This window comes from Coturnix japonica, chromosome 4 (genome assembly GCF_054131305.1).
Source record: "Coturnix japonica strain WE chromosome 4, WE-NBRP24, whole genome shotgun sequence".
In the NCBI taxonomy this organism is placed as follows: Eukaryota; Metazoa; Chordata; class Aves; order Galliformes; family Phasianidae; genus Coturnix; species Coturnix japonica.
The window spans coordinates 66975264-66991138 of NC_140666.1; the positions used below are offsets into that span (position 1 = coordinate 66975264).

A 15875-nucleotide genomic window follows, 5' to 3' on the forward strand; every position below is an offset into this window, starting at 1 on the left:
AAAACAGCACTAAAAGATAAGCAGAAAAATGTTCTCTTACCTTTTTTAAGATGGGGTGTGATGTTCTGTGTTTCCGCAGTCTTCCTTCCTCTCTCAGATGGGGATTTTTCTTTAATGAAAGTGATCAGAAAGCAGAATATGCTGCTAAGGACATGTGGTTAACATTCTTCTCTCACACTGTCTAGGTAAAAGGGGAGAGAAAGAATGTTAATTCACCCTTTTAAGATCAGGTTTTTTTGCTTTCTCTCTTTATGAGATTCTTATAAGCTGAGCAATTCCTGCATGTTCTGTCTTTTGTAAATGATCTGAGATGCTTGTTGTTAAAAACTAAACAAAAAACAACCAAACCAGAGAAAGAAAGATAATGCAATGAGAGAAATTTTCATTAGCTTCAGATTTCCCTCTGAGAGTTTCATATGAAATATTCTCTCTTTAACCTTTCTAGCTACTGAAATGGCAACTCTTAAGTTTCCTCCCAAACAGCCATAAACTGCAATTCTAACCTAATTATTTTTCATGAAAAATATGGCAATGCTTTTACTGTAGTTCTGGCTGAAACAAAAATGACAAGTGACAGCATTGGTTGACAAACAAAAGGCAACTGATGTCATGTACCTGGACTTCTGCAAGGCCCTTGATGAGATCCCCCACCATATCCTTATCTCTAAATTGGAGACAGATGGATTTGAAGAGTGGACTATTCTGTCAATAAGGAATTGGTTAAAAAGTTGCAGTCAGAGTGTTGTGGTCAATGGCTCTGTGTCCAGATGGAGGCAGATAATGACTGATGTCCCTCAGGGATCCATCCTCGGACCAGTATTCCTTAGCACCTTTATCAACAACATAGATGATGGGATTGAGTGCACTCTCATCAAGGATGCTGATGACACCAAGCTGAGTGGTGCAGCTAACAAAGGGAAGGAAGGAATGCCAACCAGAGGCACCCTGATAAACTCAAAAAGTGGGCCCTTCTGAACCTAACGAGGTTCAACAAAGGAAAGTGCAAAGTTTTGTATGTGGGTCAACGTAATCCCAGGTACGTATGAAAACTGGGAGAAGGACTCCTTGACAGTAGCTCTGCTGAAGAGGCCTTAGGGGTCCTGGCCAAAGAAAAACTTAACATGAGCCAGCACTGCTTGCCTGCTGCTAGCAATGTCAGTAGTATCCTGAGTTACAACAAAAGAGGAGTGGCCAGAAGGGAGAGGGAGGTGATTGTACCAGTCTGTTCTGCTTTCATGAGGCCCCAGCTGGAATATTGTGTGCAAGTCTGGGGCCCCCAGCACAGGAAAGATGTGGAGCTTTTTTTTGGAGAGGGTCCAGAAGAGGGCCACAAAGATGATCCAAGGACTGCGGCACCTCCCCTGTGAATGTAGGCTGAAGGAACCAGGCTTGTTCAGCCTGGAAAAGAGAAAGCTGTGGGAAGAACTCATTGCAGCCTTCCAATATATAAAGGTAGTTTATGTACATGAGGGAAATCAACTTTTTTGCAGGGATAGATAGTGATAAGAAAAGGGGGAATTCTTTTTTTAGTTAGTGTTGAACTCAAACAGGCTGCCCAGAGAGGTTATGGATGCCTGGTCCCTGGAAGTGTTTAAGGTCAGGTTGGATGGGGCCCTGGGCAATCTGATCTGATCTGAAAAGCTGACAATTCTGCCTGTGGCAAGGGGGTTAGAACTTGATGATCCTTGAGGTTCTTTTCCAACCCAAGACATTCTATGACTGTTAGCTTACATTTACGTACAACTAAACTGAGTATGAGACATTTTATAGCATCTATCCTATTCTCATACTGCATTAAATAGTATTTCTTGTATTCAAGAAAGCAGGTACCCTACAATAGGTCACTCGAGTAGGCATCCAGATGGGTCTTGAATATCTCCAGAGAAAGAAATCCCACAAACTCTCTGGGTCGCCTGTTCCAATTCTCCATCACCCTTACCACAAAGCAGCTTTGTCACATGTCAAAGAACTTCTTATGTTCAAGTTTGAGGCCATTACTCCTTGTTGTATCATTAAACACCACCAAGAGCAGCCTCATCCATTTGCCTCCCACCTCTCTTTAGATATTCACAAACTTTTATCAAATCCTCTTTCAATTTTCTTTTCCCTAAGCTGAACAGGCCCAGGTTACTTAGTCTTTCCTCATACAGAAGATGCTCCAGACCCTTTATCATCTCTTTTTCCCTCCACTGAACACCTTCTAGGAGATCACTGTATTTTTTGAACTGGGGAGCCCAGAACTGAACACAGCAAGACGGAGTAGAAGGGGAGGATCACCTCCCTCGACCTGCTGGCCACACTCTTTTTAATGCACCCCAGAATACCATTGGTGGTCTTAGCCACAAGGCCTTAAGAATGATGCTCTAGTTCATGAGACAGGGCTGCAGCAATTCAAACAGAAGAATTTGCCATCAGCTTGTGAGCATCGGACTGTGGGACTCAGCCTCACTATTCAGCTGCTGCTGAAGTTCATAAGGCTGAGTGCTAGTGGGTGCTCTCAGGATGCCAGGACATGAATAATAGAAATCAGTGCTGATCCTATAGAAAGCACACATGGAGGTGGAGGCAAGGTCAGCTCAAGCTGAGAAATGACACAGTAGTTCTCAGTTGACTGACTCTACACTACTCATAACATTCAAGATGTATTCAAGGTGTGAATGGATCATAAAAAAAACATCATGAAAACATCCTGAGCTCATCAGTCCCAATTAAAATAAAAGAGTACTCATATGCTGTGACAAACTGTGAAAGCCTCAATATGCTTATAGTTTTGACTAACCAGGAACTCCAGGTGTTAAAAATCTCATATATGCACATCAGCTTCAAATCTGAGTTCCACACAGTGAATCAGAACTACTCTCTTGTTTATTGATACAAAATTTAGTAATGAGGACATGCAATAGTATGAGCATGGAAAGTTTATGACCTGCAAAAGTGTATCAAGCCAATCAGGCAGAAATCCACTCATTTTTCACCAGAAAACACCTCCTTACCACCAGTAATTAACTTTCAGTCAAAAGACCTCTGCTAGTTTTTCTCTGTAAATCCTGCATGCAACCAAAATCCATCTCCAGATAGCACTCTCCAACACCCCTATTCTGTAGCTGCTGGAAAAGATTGGCTTTCAGTGGAGCTGGCTGCTAATTTCATGTTTCCACCTTCCTGCAATTGACTTATTTATGCTGATGTTTGTGGCACAGCAGGCCCCAGGAGGTCAATGCACCTGTAGTAAGCAAGAGGCTGTGGGTTCACTACATCTTATGCATCCCAAAAGGAGCAGTAAATCTATAAATGGCTGGCATAATATGGAGTCAGCTTTCATTCAGTTGGTTAAGGTTTTGAGGGATGTGAGCAATGGACCAGTCTTTGAATTAGCTCATTGTTCTTGAAAATCAGAATCTGGAGTACTCTGAACTCCTAGGTATAATATAGACTTCTATTGCTCAAGGTTCAAGGAAAGGAGAGAGCTGGTGTTTGCTAGCAAGCTCTTGAAGCATTCCAGCAGATAAAAAAGTCTCCTCATGATTAATAGCATTCTTTTCTCCTCTCAGGGGAAGCGGTGGATATAGGGGTATAGGGAAACATTTTGATGAAAAGAAAATTCCAGCAGGCAGTCTGGAAGGGAAGACTTGGCTCTTGAAATATTATTTCAGGAAACTATTCTACTCACATCTTTCTAAAGCAGTAGTAATGCTTTACTGTGCAATGTTAGAAATACATATTTCTAGTGTAGAAAGTTAAGTAGAAGCATACTCTGCATAAAGTTAAGAAAAATCACTGTAGCCCACAGTAATAAGTAGCACTTATAAAAAGCACTGAGATCAGGCTCCAGCATCCATAAAAACTCTAACTAGAATGGAAATCGGGAAAGAAAAAGTTACTTCAGTTTCTCAAGCTGTTGGAGGTCAGAGAGCATTCTGCATTTTACAATCTACACTTCACCTCAAGAAATAATAGTAGTACAAAACTACAGAACAGAAAAAGGCCTTTATAAAAGCAGTTCCCTGAAAATAGCTACCGTAGTACTAGATTTACAAGTGGTAAATTGGTTGACTGGTTTATTTACAGCTTCTCAGACAGCAGTTGTTCATAGTTCAGAGAGCTGCTATTTTGCCATGCAACACAAGGCTAGCTAGCATGTCAAGCCATCAAATATTCATATCAGCAAAAGGCGCTCCTCTACCTTCCACCCCTGTCTATTAATACCCATTCATATTGACAAATTCTGTTTTACTAAGAACATATTTCTGCTTCTCAGGGTAGGTAAGTAAAGCTATTTATTCCAAGAGGAAAATAACAGTATCACATAGATAAATATAACCATCATTATGCAATAATTTCTTTCCAACACAAATGAAGCTTCTAATTTAAAGGAAAATAAAAAATATATATTTTTCATCAAACAGAGAGAGCCAATATTAACATCTCCTTATAAAATGAAACAAAATCAAAAAAAAAAAAAAAAAAAGCAGCATTACACAGAGATTTTTTCAGTTTAAATACTGCAAACTGTGACTCTGTATTTCTTATCACAAGGACGATGATCCCCCTAAGAAATATATGTTCTCTGTAGATCCTGGGAGATCATTCTACACTAGAAACAGTGTTAGCCCATTTAAAATTTGTGGTTCTTGAATCAGTTTTAATAAAAAAACCATCACACACAAATTAAGTATTTTACACACCTATAAAAATATAGAAAAATCAATCTATTTTTTCAGACTACTTACACAATAAAATCATGCCATGAGTATTTAGCTATGAAAAGCAGCAGAATTCAGAAAAGCAATTCTGGCTTAGTCAGATTTAGGAAAGAAGTTAATAAGATAAAAGCTTTTCTAATAACATGTAATAACTTTTGATATCTAAATTTAGTTGGTAAACCAAAAACAAAACCGAAAAATGTCACGCATTTCCTTTGTGGCCACCAATACATTCATTTCTCCACTTTTGAAACTGAGATGTCTCCATGTTGCACATCACACTATTTCATTGCTTTATATTCCTATCTCTGACAATGCATCTCTTAGCTTCTACAAATGCTAATAGCTCTAATAAGTGACCTCTTGAAATCCTATTTCCATTTTTATCACCGACCCAAACTTGAGTTTTTCAATCTAGTCTCTCTCAAGCCAACTCCTGAAAGAGCAGAAGCCCCAGACACCCAAGGATGCATCTCCAAATACATAGAAAGAGCTACAGAAATACTGTGCTCATCTAGCAGCAGGTATTTTCCCCACAAGGACTGAAGTAGTAGGTTCAGTTCATCTAATGTTATTTCCTTCCCCGAGTCTGGCGTTCAGACTATTTGAGTGCAAGCCGTCTCCTTACTCCAATTACCAGGATGCATTTAGAGAAAAATAATATGCCAACAGATACAATCTGACCTGACCTTTCCTAGTTTTCTGCAAGATATCAAGGTTTTTAACAACATGCCTTTGAAAATCATCAAAGTGAGTTTTATTTCAAAAGGAGTTACCATCACACTAATGGGTGTACTCTCCATCCAAACATAGATGGCAAATCATGCCTTCGCTACACATGCAGGAAATAACCAAACAGGCTGGACAACTTGTGCTCTCCCTTAGCCAAAATTACCTTTTTATGCAGTTTCTTGAAAGAAAAGCAAAAACCTAAAGGTTCAGAACTAGCATTTAAATGCACTACAAAAAGCAGAAAATGTAAAAGTCGCGGTTAATAAATCATCTCCCAGCAAAGAGCACATGAATCCTTTCAATAGTGGTATTGGTCAGAGGGTGGATCCCAGACCTCCTTACTTTGCCTTGCAAGAAATCCTCTTCTGAGGTGCAAACCCACATAAGAAAACCAAGAAGGAAAAAAAAAAAAGAAAGAAAAAAAAAAGAAAAAAAAACACAAAGAAGATCTGAGCTGAAGTTCAGTCATATTCCACAAGTCAGTATGGCTCAGTAATACCTACAAGGACAGATGATAATCTAGAAAAAAAAGAATATTAAGTTGGAGCCAGGCACTTTTCAGCGGTGCCCAGTGAGAGGACAAGACATGGTGGGCACAAACTAGAACACAGGAGGCTCCCTACGAATATCAGGAAATGCTTTTTGACTGCGAAAGTGCCCAAGCATTGGTACAGGCTGCCCACATGTTGTGGAGTCTCCTCCTTGGAGATCTCCAAAAGACACCTGGACATGGGCCTGGGCAACTGCTCTGAGTGCCCCTGATGGAACAGAGAGGTGATCAGATGGACCCAGAGGACTCTGTCAACCTTAGACACACTGTGATTTTGTGAAAACAGCAGAAAACAAAGCCAGAAGGTAAAATACATGCTTAGGAAATAAAACCAGGAAAAAAACCCTGTTTTTTTTTTCTCGAGTACAACCCTATTTTATAAAAAGCCAATAAACAACATGAGTGAATACAACAAAACTGTTGGACTTGCAGAACCATTGCCACTGATATTATACTGGGTCAGACTGATACCATTAACAAGTTATATCTCCAGTAAAGGTCATATACTTAAATCCAAATGCTTGCAACAGGCAAAGTAAGAAGGTAGTTTGATCTCCCAAACACAAGCAGGAACAGCCTTCTCAGAAAACCTTGACGGGCCTTAATATGAAAAACATAGATTTTGAAAGGCTAACAACCCCTTGCTCACCTCTGCGCTCACTCAATTCACTGCAGCACAGTGAGGGGCAGTGAAGGTTAATTCCATTTGCACAAGAAAGCAGCACTGCTGCATCTAAAGACATGGGGACATGCAGATGGGTAAATGAGACTGTCTGGCCTGCACTACCTGATTGCTGATGAGGCATGAAGGGAAAGCTTAGCTAGGTGTAGTGGAGCTCAATGGCACTGCAGTAAGGAACAAGTACATTAACAAATGGGTACCTTTCTGCAAAGCATTAGTGTGCAGCAATCATGTTAGTATAAGCAGAGCATGCTGCAGTTTTACCTTAAGTGATGTTTAACAACAGCTAAACCAAAATAAAACCATGATTTTACCTGCAATATAGTGTGTTACAAATGTTAGAGAGAACTCCTCTAGGAGACTAACAGTCCAGTAGAGCTCTTCACACTTGGCTAACCTCAACCAGGGGAGGTTACTTAAGTGTGAATCAAAGTATGCTTCATTGAAGAGTTCAGCTATACTTACACTGGCAGAATTTAAGAAATAAATTAAAGAATTTAAAGAGAATTCAACCTATTCCTGAGCAGCCGAAGCCTCTATTCTGCACAGCTTCTATGCACATGTTTGGTTTTTTTTTTCTTTTAAAACAGCATAACATGCTCTTTCCCAAGGACCACAAACATCTTCAACTAGAAAAGTTTTTAACATGCTCCGGAAGTGAAAAGTGTAAAATGTTACTGTTTCTTCATTTCATTGCCAAGACTGATATATTTAATTCTCTACACTGGGCAAATTAGAATTCTAATGTCCGAAAGAAAACACATTATAGCTTCTCTTGCACCTCTTTAAAATGATAAGGCAGGTCACCAATTGCTGCAGGATTTTTTTTTTTTAATTGATTTTGAAGGTAATATTTCTTCTGTTCTTTTCTACCCATTTAAAATGCAAATAAAAACACTGATGGCTTAAAAAATAATTCCTGAGTTTATACCCACACAGTTTCCAAACAATTAGAAAAAGTATTACTTCCAATACTACATGACCAAATTCCATCAACTTTATTTTATCTCAATTGAATTCTGCACTACAGGCTGACTTAGATGAAGCTATAAAATTGCCTGTGGAGTAGGATCCTGCTCCACATGTGTAAAAAACTTGCTTCTTATTTGCAAAACAGTCAACAGAACATAAAAGTGGAAGAAAAAACAGGCACAGAGAAGACTGAGAAACTCCTTCCTGAGGAACATTGAACAGGAAGAGAGAAGTTTCTTGTAATGATCTCCTGAATCTATAGAGAAATCACTAACAATCTGTTTCAGCTAGTTTCTGGTGCAGAAGTAGACCTGCCAGTAGCCTTGTAAGCCCTTTGAAGAATGTACTATATAAATATAAATCATTAATGAACTTAGTGACCTCACCCTTGGGTAACTAGAGAGGCATAAATACAACACTCCAGAAGTAGAAAGTCTTCTAGTTGGCAATGCCATGCACCAGCAGGCAGCAAACACAAGAGCATCCATCCTCACGATGCTGAAGCAGATTCCTTTTGACAGGCTTTGTGTTTTTATCTCAACCACCACAGGTCATCAGTGGCAAAAAGCAAAGACTTCTGAGGACAAACCAGCAAATGATTCAATAATTAAGAGGGAGATCCCTGCCTCATCTCTGCAGTTCATCAAAGGCTTTGCCAGAAATGGAGCACTTCACAGGAGTGAAAATACATTTTGCTACAGTTAACAACACAAAAGTAGCGGTTATGTGAAAGGTGCTAAATGATGTGAAGCTGTTAATGCAGACTGAGATTTGTGGCTTCCCCCATGGTCCCAGGGAAGAAGGGGACCAGTGTTCCATCAAACACTTCTCAAGCAACTATCCAGTTCCCTCAGCACTGCCAAGCTATGAGAACTATTTTCATCAGGTGTGAATGTAGATTCTAAGTAACCAAACATCAGGCCCTGTGAATTCAAGGATGCTGTGCTTGACAGAGACATTTCCAGTTATTGATAGAAAAATTCAGTTACTTTAAATTGTCCTGACAATTACAAGTTACTTAATGGCGTCATGAAGACAGCAGTTCTTTAAGTGGAGTTTAAAAAGCAGAAGAAATATCTCTGGTAAAGTGACTGTAATAAGCCAGGCCTTCTCTGGGCAATTCTGTGAGGTCAGAGGCTCTGTGAATGCCATGCTAGGTTGGGTTTTCTTCTCTCTGTAGAGAGAGAAGTGACAGAAGAGCACTACAGTGACAGTCCCCTCCTAACAGCTGTACACAGCAAGGAAACTCACAGCTGAGTGTCATGCCAGCTCTTGGAAATCATTTTAGCTAAGAGTCAGGCTAAGCTGCCTCTTCTGGTTTGCATTTAAGAATTTGTTTTCTAACTAGCTATACAAGCAAATTAAACATAGTACTGCTCCAACTAGCTTCAGACAGTTTTTCAATTCATTTTAATAAGATAATTCTACCCTCAAATTGTGGCTGAAGGTTATAGGCAGCCCACTACCTTCATCCTAATGGATGCTTCTGCTTGCTTGTCACCTTGCAACCCTCCCTCCCTCTCCCGGCAAGAAATCTGTATGCAAAAAGCTGTTATCCAGACAGGATTAATACCACTTAGTGATAATCAATTGTTCTATCCCTGAAGCATTTAACCTTCAAAATCTTCTCACTTCATATAAGACAGAAGGTAGAAAATTGAAAGACACAATAGTTTCCTCAATTTCTTCAAGTTATCCTGCACAGACCTCTGAAAGTCACACTTCTTATGTATTTCCATGGAAAATACAATAGATACAAAGAGAACAATATTAAAATTTGATAAAGCAAATTCTCAACCACAAAACCCTGCTTTTCAACATAGTCAATACCATGAGCTATACATTTACACCAGCGAGGAACAAGAACCAGTGTGCCATGCTTGTAAAAAATCTGCACTAGCAGAGATGACCTACTGTCACTGTCACCACTGATGAAATGCACCACCCACCACGTCACTGAGCTCACATGCACTGTCAGCTTTCCATAAATGTTCAGCAAATGTTAATGGATGCAATTTTTTTTTTTTTTTTCCACATAGAAGAATTTAATGATGTACCTTTGCTTCATGCACTTCTGTTCCTCTGCTGTTATACGTCACACATCAACAAAATGTAATGGAATACTGGTGGAAAGGTTCAGCCTCTATCACCTTATCAGCAACTTCTGATTTTGTGGGCCAAGACAACAAAGTAGGAGGCATTACTTTTGGAGCAGACCTCATATAATAAAAGCAAAAGCCTAAAACAAAGTTAGAAAGTCACTGACAAGGACTTGAGAGCAGTAATTGCATTTTTCTTATTGCTGTGTATCATGACTCTCCAGTTTACCCTCCTCTTGAAATGACTCACACAGTGCACCACAGCATAATTTTTCTTTCAATTCCGTGATGTTTCCAGGAACAAAATCTATAACTTCTCCAACAAACACATTAATATCTGTCCATCTGACAGGCAGAACTGCCTCTTAGCAGCGGCCAAGTTCCAAAGCCTTCCAGCAGCACTGTTAAGTAACAGGGAAGGTAAAACAGATACATGCTTATAAATAGATACATATACACCCACTCAAGCATACTCACACAATCAGTCTCCAGGTTCTTATAATACATTAACGAAAGCTTAATTCAAAGATTTTTACCTGTCTATCCCAACTTGATCTATGCTGAAAATAAATACAAAATCCTCAGCATTAGCCAGTAGAATTAAATGAATCACAAACAGGGCAAGATATCCTTTATACAAGTTTACAATAGTATCTATTTAAATACCAGACAAGGAAAAAGAAATAAGAAAAAAGAAATTACAGCTCTTTTAGCGATCCCATCTTTTATCCCCTCCATCTAAGCAGGGGAGATATCTCAGTCGTATTTGCAAAAATGCCAACTTGGAATGCATGGATTTGCCAAATAGACAAAATATAATTATAAACCTTAACTGTTTTGTTTTGGTGTGTTTTTTTTTTAAGCTGTAAGGCCTTCCTGCTAGGCTGTTTTTCACCTCCAGGAAACACACAGCAAGAAGATGCCTAGAGAAAGAAACAACCAGAAACGTGAAAGAAAGTGGGTTCCCACATCATGCCCCATGGGGAGATGAAAGTAATGCACAACGGGAAGATGGGAACAAAGACTGCTGTGATATTTCTGTGGGCATTTGTGCTCTGGGTGTCATTCCCAGAAACACGTGCACAAAGGAAAAAAGCAAACACAGCTTCTCTGGAGGAGCAGTTTCTCCCAATGGGGCCCAGGTGTTAGCCCAGGGCTGCCTGTGAGGAGAGGTTGGGCTGCCTGGTGCTGGACACAGCCAGTTCTAAGGATACCACCACCAGGTGTAGCTGATCCACACAGCCATGCTGGTGGCACCACTGGGAAAAACATGTGTAGGTTGCTGTGAAAGTAACACCTCCTATTCATTTCCGTGGAAACTAGGCAATAGTTACAGAAAGTGCAAGAACACTGTTTGATAGAGCAAATTGTCAGCTACAAAAGACTATTTTCCAACACAGTCATCACATAATGCAGTTATGCATTTTTGTCAGCAATGAACAAGAGCCTGCATACTACATTCCTCAAAAACACTGAGCCAGCAGAAGTGGACCCCTGTTTCACAGCTGCTGTAACAGCCTTGATGCTGAAATGCACCACCCACTGCCTCATATCCACGGCTTGGTCTCCACAAACACAAGCATTGATGAATGCCAGTGGCTGCTATTTTTACACCTTTGCTCCATACATCCTTCCACGTCAGACTCCACTGTATCAGACTGCCTCTCTACTGCCACCTGCCACACGGCAACAACACTGAATGGGATATGGGCAGGAAGGGTCAGCCTCTACTGCCATACCACCAACATCCACATCTAACGAAATTACAAAGAAGACAAAACTAAGGAGAGCTACATGCCAGCTATAGAAGCTGTGTGCATGTCAACAACAGGAAACATGAGGCTTAGCTATAAAAGCATAAGCAGGTGAGCAAACAGAGTACTGGCGCTGATACCCCACTTCAAGCAGATGATTCATTTGGTTAAAATTGGGAATGTTCTTTTCAACATCTATTTTTAAATAAAACATCTAAGAAGCTTTCACAAGAAATTTCCAAGAAATACCAAAATGCTAACAGAAATGTTTGTCCCAGAGCACTGCTATCAGAATCTCTGAATAAGATTCCAATAAAAATTCACATGGAAGCACACTGCAAATGTTTCCAGCTTGTTCTGTCTATGGTTCAGGGAGGCTAAGGTTCAGGGAGCCTAAATAACCAGTCTAATATGCATGTCTACAACAAATGCACCTTCGTATCTTTGAAAAGCCCATCTTCCCTTGATACTAGATGAAATGATTCCCTATGCTGAAAAGAGCAAACATTGGAAGGCACTCAAAACATTATCAGAAGAGCTTGAGAAGGAGAAAAGTTCATTCATTTGAATCAAAAAACCATCTGAACACTGCTACATTTCCTTGGGTTTCTTCATCTGATTATTTTTAACAGCAACACATATATAAAGAGGTTATGCTGATAATTAAAAAATACAGCTCTCCCCAACTGTGAGCTTGGCTGTTTTCTACTTAAGAACTGAAAAGCCTTAAAATTTGTCCAAAACTTGTTATATTCTAAAATAGCATCATTTTAAATAGCATGAAAAATATATATATTATTTTATATAAGAAACCCTATACATTTTATTTCCATTGACAAATATTACAACTCATATCACACCAGAAGATAATAGAATTGTAACTCTCTGGACAAATTTACTGCCTTAATTTTCTTTGGAGCCAAATTACATTGCATTAAATTGTGTTACAATGTGTAAAATTGCAATTATACTTCAGTAGTTTGGTTTCAATTGAACCAGTGCATTTGCCATGAGTTAATCACAGGCAGGACAGGCACATTTTATTTGCATGGAAAAAAACTGTAATTTTCACACTTCCTTCTATGTAGGATAACAGTATTCATCTTCACTTTTTACCATTCCTGCTCAGTACAAATGTTACTCATATGATTAGGGGTTTCCTATTCAATTACATCAATACTGTGATTAATGAATATGAAAAATGAAGAAAAAATGAATCTGAATCTTGATGGCTGAAAGTTGTTTTACAAAATGAACGTGACACAGGTAGCAGCAGCAGAATCCTCCCTGCACACAAGGCATCTGGGTCTTCTCAGCTTATACATGCAATTCATTTCAAAAATCTTCTGTAACCTTAATGGACTACCCTGCAAGGAGTGCTGACTCCATACTGTAAAGTAATGATATGCCAGCACTTTATACCTAGCTATATATATATTATAAACCTAGTTAGTTATATTAGTATGTAAGTTCTCAGTCTTAGTCTTATGTTGGTTAAAAAAAAAAACAAACAAACTACCAAAAACATCTCTCACACACTTTCTGGTATTGATATAGAAGAGAAAGCATTCAAAACATTCACAAATGCCAGGTATGCTGCTGTATATTTTAACTGAATAAAAAGTTAAAAATTTCCCTTGGGTGCCTTTAATTTAAAATTAGCAGCCTCCTGGTTGTGTGGAAACTTATCTTGACACATGAATATTAACAAACAGGATTTTGAAGAAGTGCATTAGAAAGCTTCCTCAACCCTGGAAACTTCTACAGGGTCAAAAGCATTAAGAAGGGAGTCAAGTGTTTCTCCAAATATAACCATCATCTTTCCAAAGAATTTAGCTGCAGTCAGAGTATTTCAGTTTAAGTTTCCTGTGCCAGAAAAGCTTTTCCCCTTGTCAGAATTAGCCATCTCATTTTGGAAAGTTCACCACTAAAACAAAGAGAACATGTGAAACTGCAAGGGAGGTGTTATCACCTCTACTCAACAATAACAGGCTGTGATAGATCCCTTCTTGCCAAATTACTACAGTTTCATACAGAGTTTTAATTCTGACACAGTTAGGTTTAGCAATTTGGATCTTATAGGCAAAGCAAGATTTGGAACTGCCAATCTGTGAGACTTGGAACAAATCTCAAACATCAGTAAGTTAAAAGGAAAAGATCTTTGCTAAGGCTAGCTATATTAGAGTTTAAATCAAAACACAAATTATAGATGTTTTTCAGAGTGCCGTGGAATAACTCTAAACTAGGTAAGTTATATGAGAACAAATAGCTGCAGTACCTGGTTGTTATGAATTAGTTATTATCTAATTTTGGTAAATTATAATTGTCTACTCTTTTCTTTCCTTTAATGGGTCCATTCTCTTCTCCCTATATGGGTGCTCACTCCTGTTCTGGCAGACTCAACACCTCCCATCAGTTGGAGTTTGACCAAGCAGGCAGAAAACCTTCAGCACAGAGATGGCAACGAGTTGCAGGGCTGGACAGAACACAGAGATGAAAACATTCAGTTTCTCAGCACTTTCTTCTGCCTTCCCTTCAAATCAGATACCACAGTGCTTACAAGGCAACCTGAACAACTCACATAATTGGAGACTTAAGTTGCTGTTTCTTAACAGATGAATGAAACAAAGAGACAAGCAGTTCCGTGGGTACAGTTTAAGGAACATGACATAGATGTACAGATGAGGAGGGAGGTTTGATTTTTGAAAAGGACATAAAGGAGCATTAAGTCAAACAGTCACAATCTTTTCAGAGGAGCACCACTGTCCAAAGCTGTATCATACCGTTATGACCTAGTCAATGCAGAATCCTAACATGAATGCTATTATTCAGTGTAGTAATTGCGTATCACTCATAGAATCTGCTGCAGAGAAAATTAGTCATTTTTCCAGATTCACTCATTGTAAATTTGCCTGTGGTGCTCCTCATAAGAATCAGACAATCAATCAATTATTGAATAGTTAGCATCAGAATAACTTTGTGAATGTGTTAATAAAATGCTATTAAAAATCCTTTGTATATGGACTACAGTCTGAAAGAACAAGTAGGAAAAAATGGTCTGTAGGGTGTCAGAAGCACATCTGAAGACCACAGAGTTGGGCAGTTTGGGGAGTAGGCTCTGCTAAAGATCGGTCAGTTCAGTGGTTTAGCACATGAACTACTTAATAAGTGGAAAAGCTTATTCTTCCCCTTTCCTCCATTTAATTCACCAAAATTCAAAGCTGAATTGCTTCTGAAACGTTTCAAAATAATGCTCAGACTGATCAGATTGGGTGGAAAATATCAACCCTTGCGAGCAACAAAGCTGCATGAAACTTTCCTTTGTGAAAGTTTGTGCTAAATTAACTGCATACCCATTGGGGAAGAACAGAATATTCCAGACTTCCAGGAGGACAAGAAATGTATTTAGGACTTGCAACTGATACTTAATTAATATAACCAAACTACATCTATGTTCTGCCATAAGCTTTCAGAATTAAGAAATGAAGAGACAAAGTTAGAATAGTATTTCATTTTCTACACTTTGATTGGAAAAAGTCAAACCCAGATCTGTATTCCATTTTATCTAATGCTTGGAGATTGGTGGGGAGGGAAGGTCAAGGTAAAGGGAGGCGAACCTGTCTGTATGTACTGACATTAGATCAACCTTTTTCTGCTTACTGAGCTAAATCTTTTCCAAAACATTTACTGTCGCTAAAATGCTTACTATTCTATGGTTTTCCTAAGTGCTTTAAGTTTGACTTATTTCCAGTTTTAAGTTAGAATAATTACATTTTTCACTTTGAAGCATTTCCCTAGAGTGACTTCAGATCTAGAGGTTACAAGCTCACCTTGGCAGGAGGAGATATCAATGATTCTAATCGGGGCCACTTGCAAGGCACTTCTGTCACTTGATCTGAATTAATTTTAGCTATCATGGTAGCTGTGCCTGAAAACAGCTCTCTGAGCAGAATTCCCCAATTGTACTAATGAGTTTAAAGGTTTTGCACAATCAGATTCACGGTTATTACTGGAAACATGATAGGAACTGCGGCACTTAAAAACGATACCTGTGTAAGAGTATTTAAACAAGAATAGCTCCTGAGTGAAATAAATACTTCATGCTCACATGAGCCGCATGCCTACAAATCGAGCACGGCCCACTGAGCCATCTGCTCTCACAAGCGTTTCTAGTCTGTCCTTCTCATCATGATGCAGTGTGGGCTGTGCTGCTCTCAGAAGGGTTTGGATTTAACCTCTGAGGAAACTTAACTTTAATGGCATGTCAAAAACCCGTCAAATGACCATGTGCTGTAATTGAAATTACCTATGTGAAAAAGGCAGCAGGTAAATGGCTAGGATATAATTTCTAGGTTTCTGTAAATCTTACTTCTGATAAGAAAG

General features: G+C 39.0%; 1 protein-coding gene across 11 annotated transcripts in view; it reads right to left on the reverse strand.

The window, feature by feature from the left end:
- CRACD (capping protein inhibiting regulator of actin dynamics) overlaps positions 1 to 15875 on the reverse strand; it is a 105482-nt gene that overhangs the window by 56723 nt on the left and 32884 nt on the right. For 6 of the 11 annotated variants that reach the window (XM_085545394.1, XM_085545390.1, XM_015862221.3 and 3 more), the window contains exon 2: positions 41 to 181. The gene's annotated coding sequence lies outside the window, so the exon portion shown is untranslated. The remainder of the gene's footprint in view (positions 1 to 40; positions 182 to 15875) is intronic. The other 5 variants (XM_085545395.1, XM_085545392.1, XM_085545386.1 and 2 more) reach the window with 1 other exon arrangement.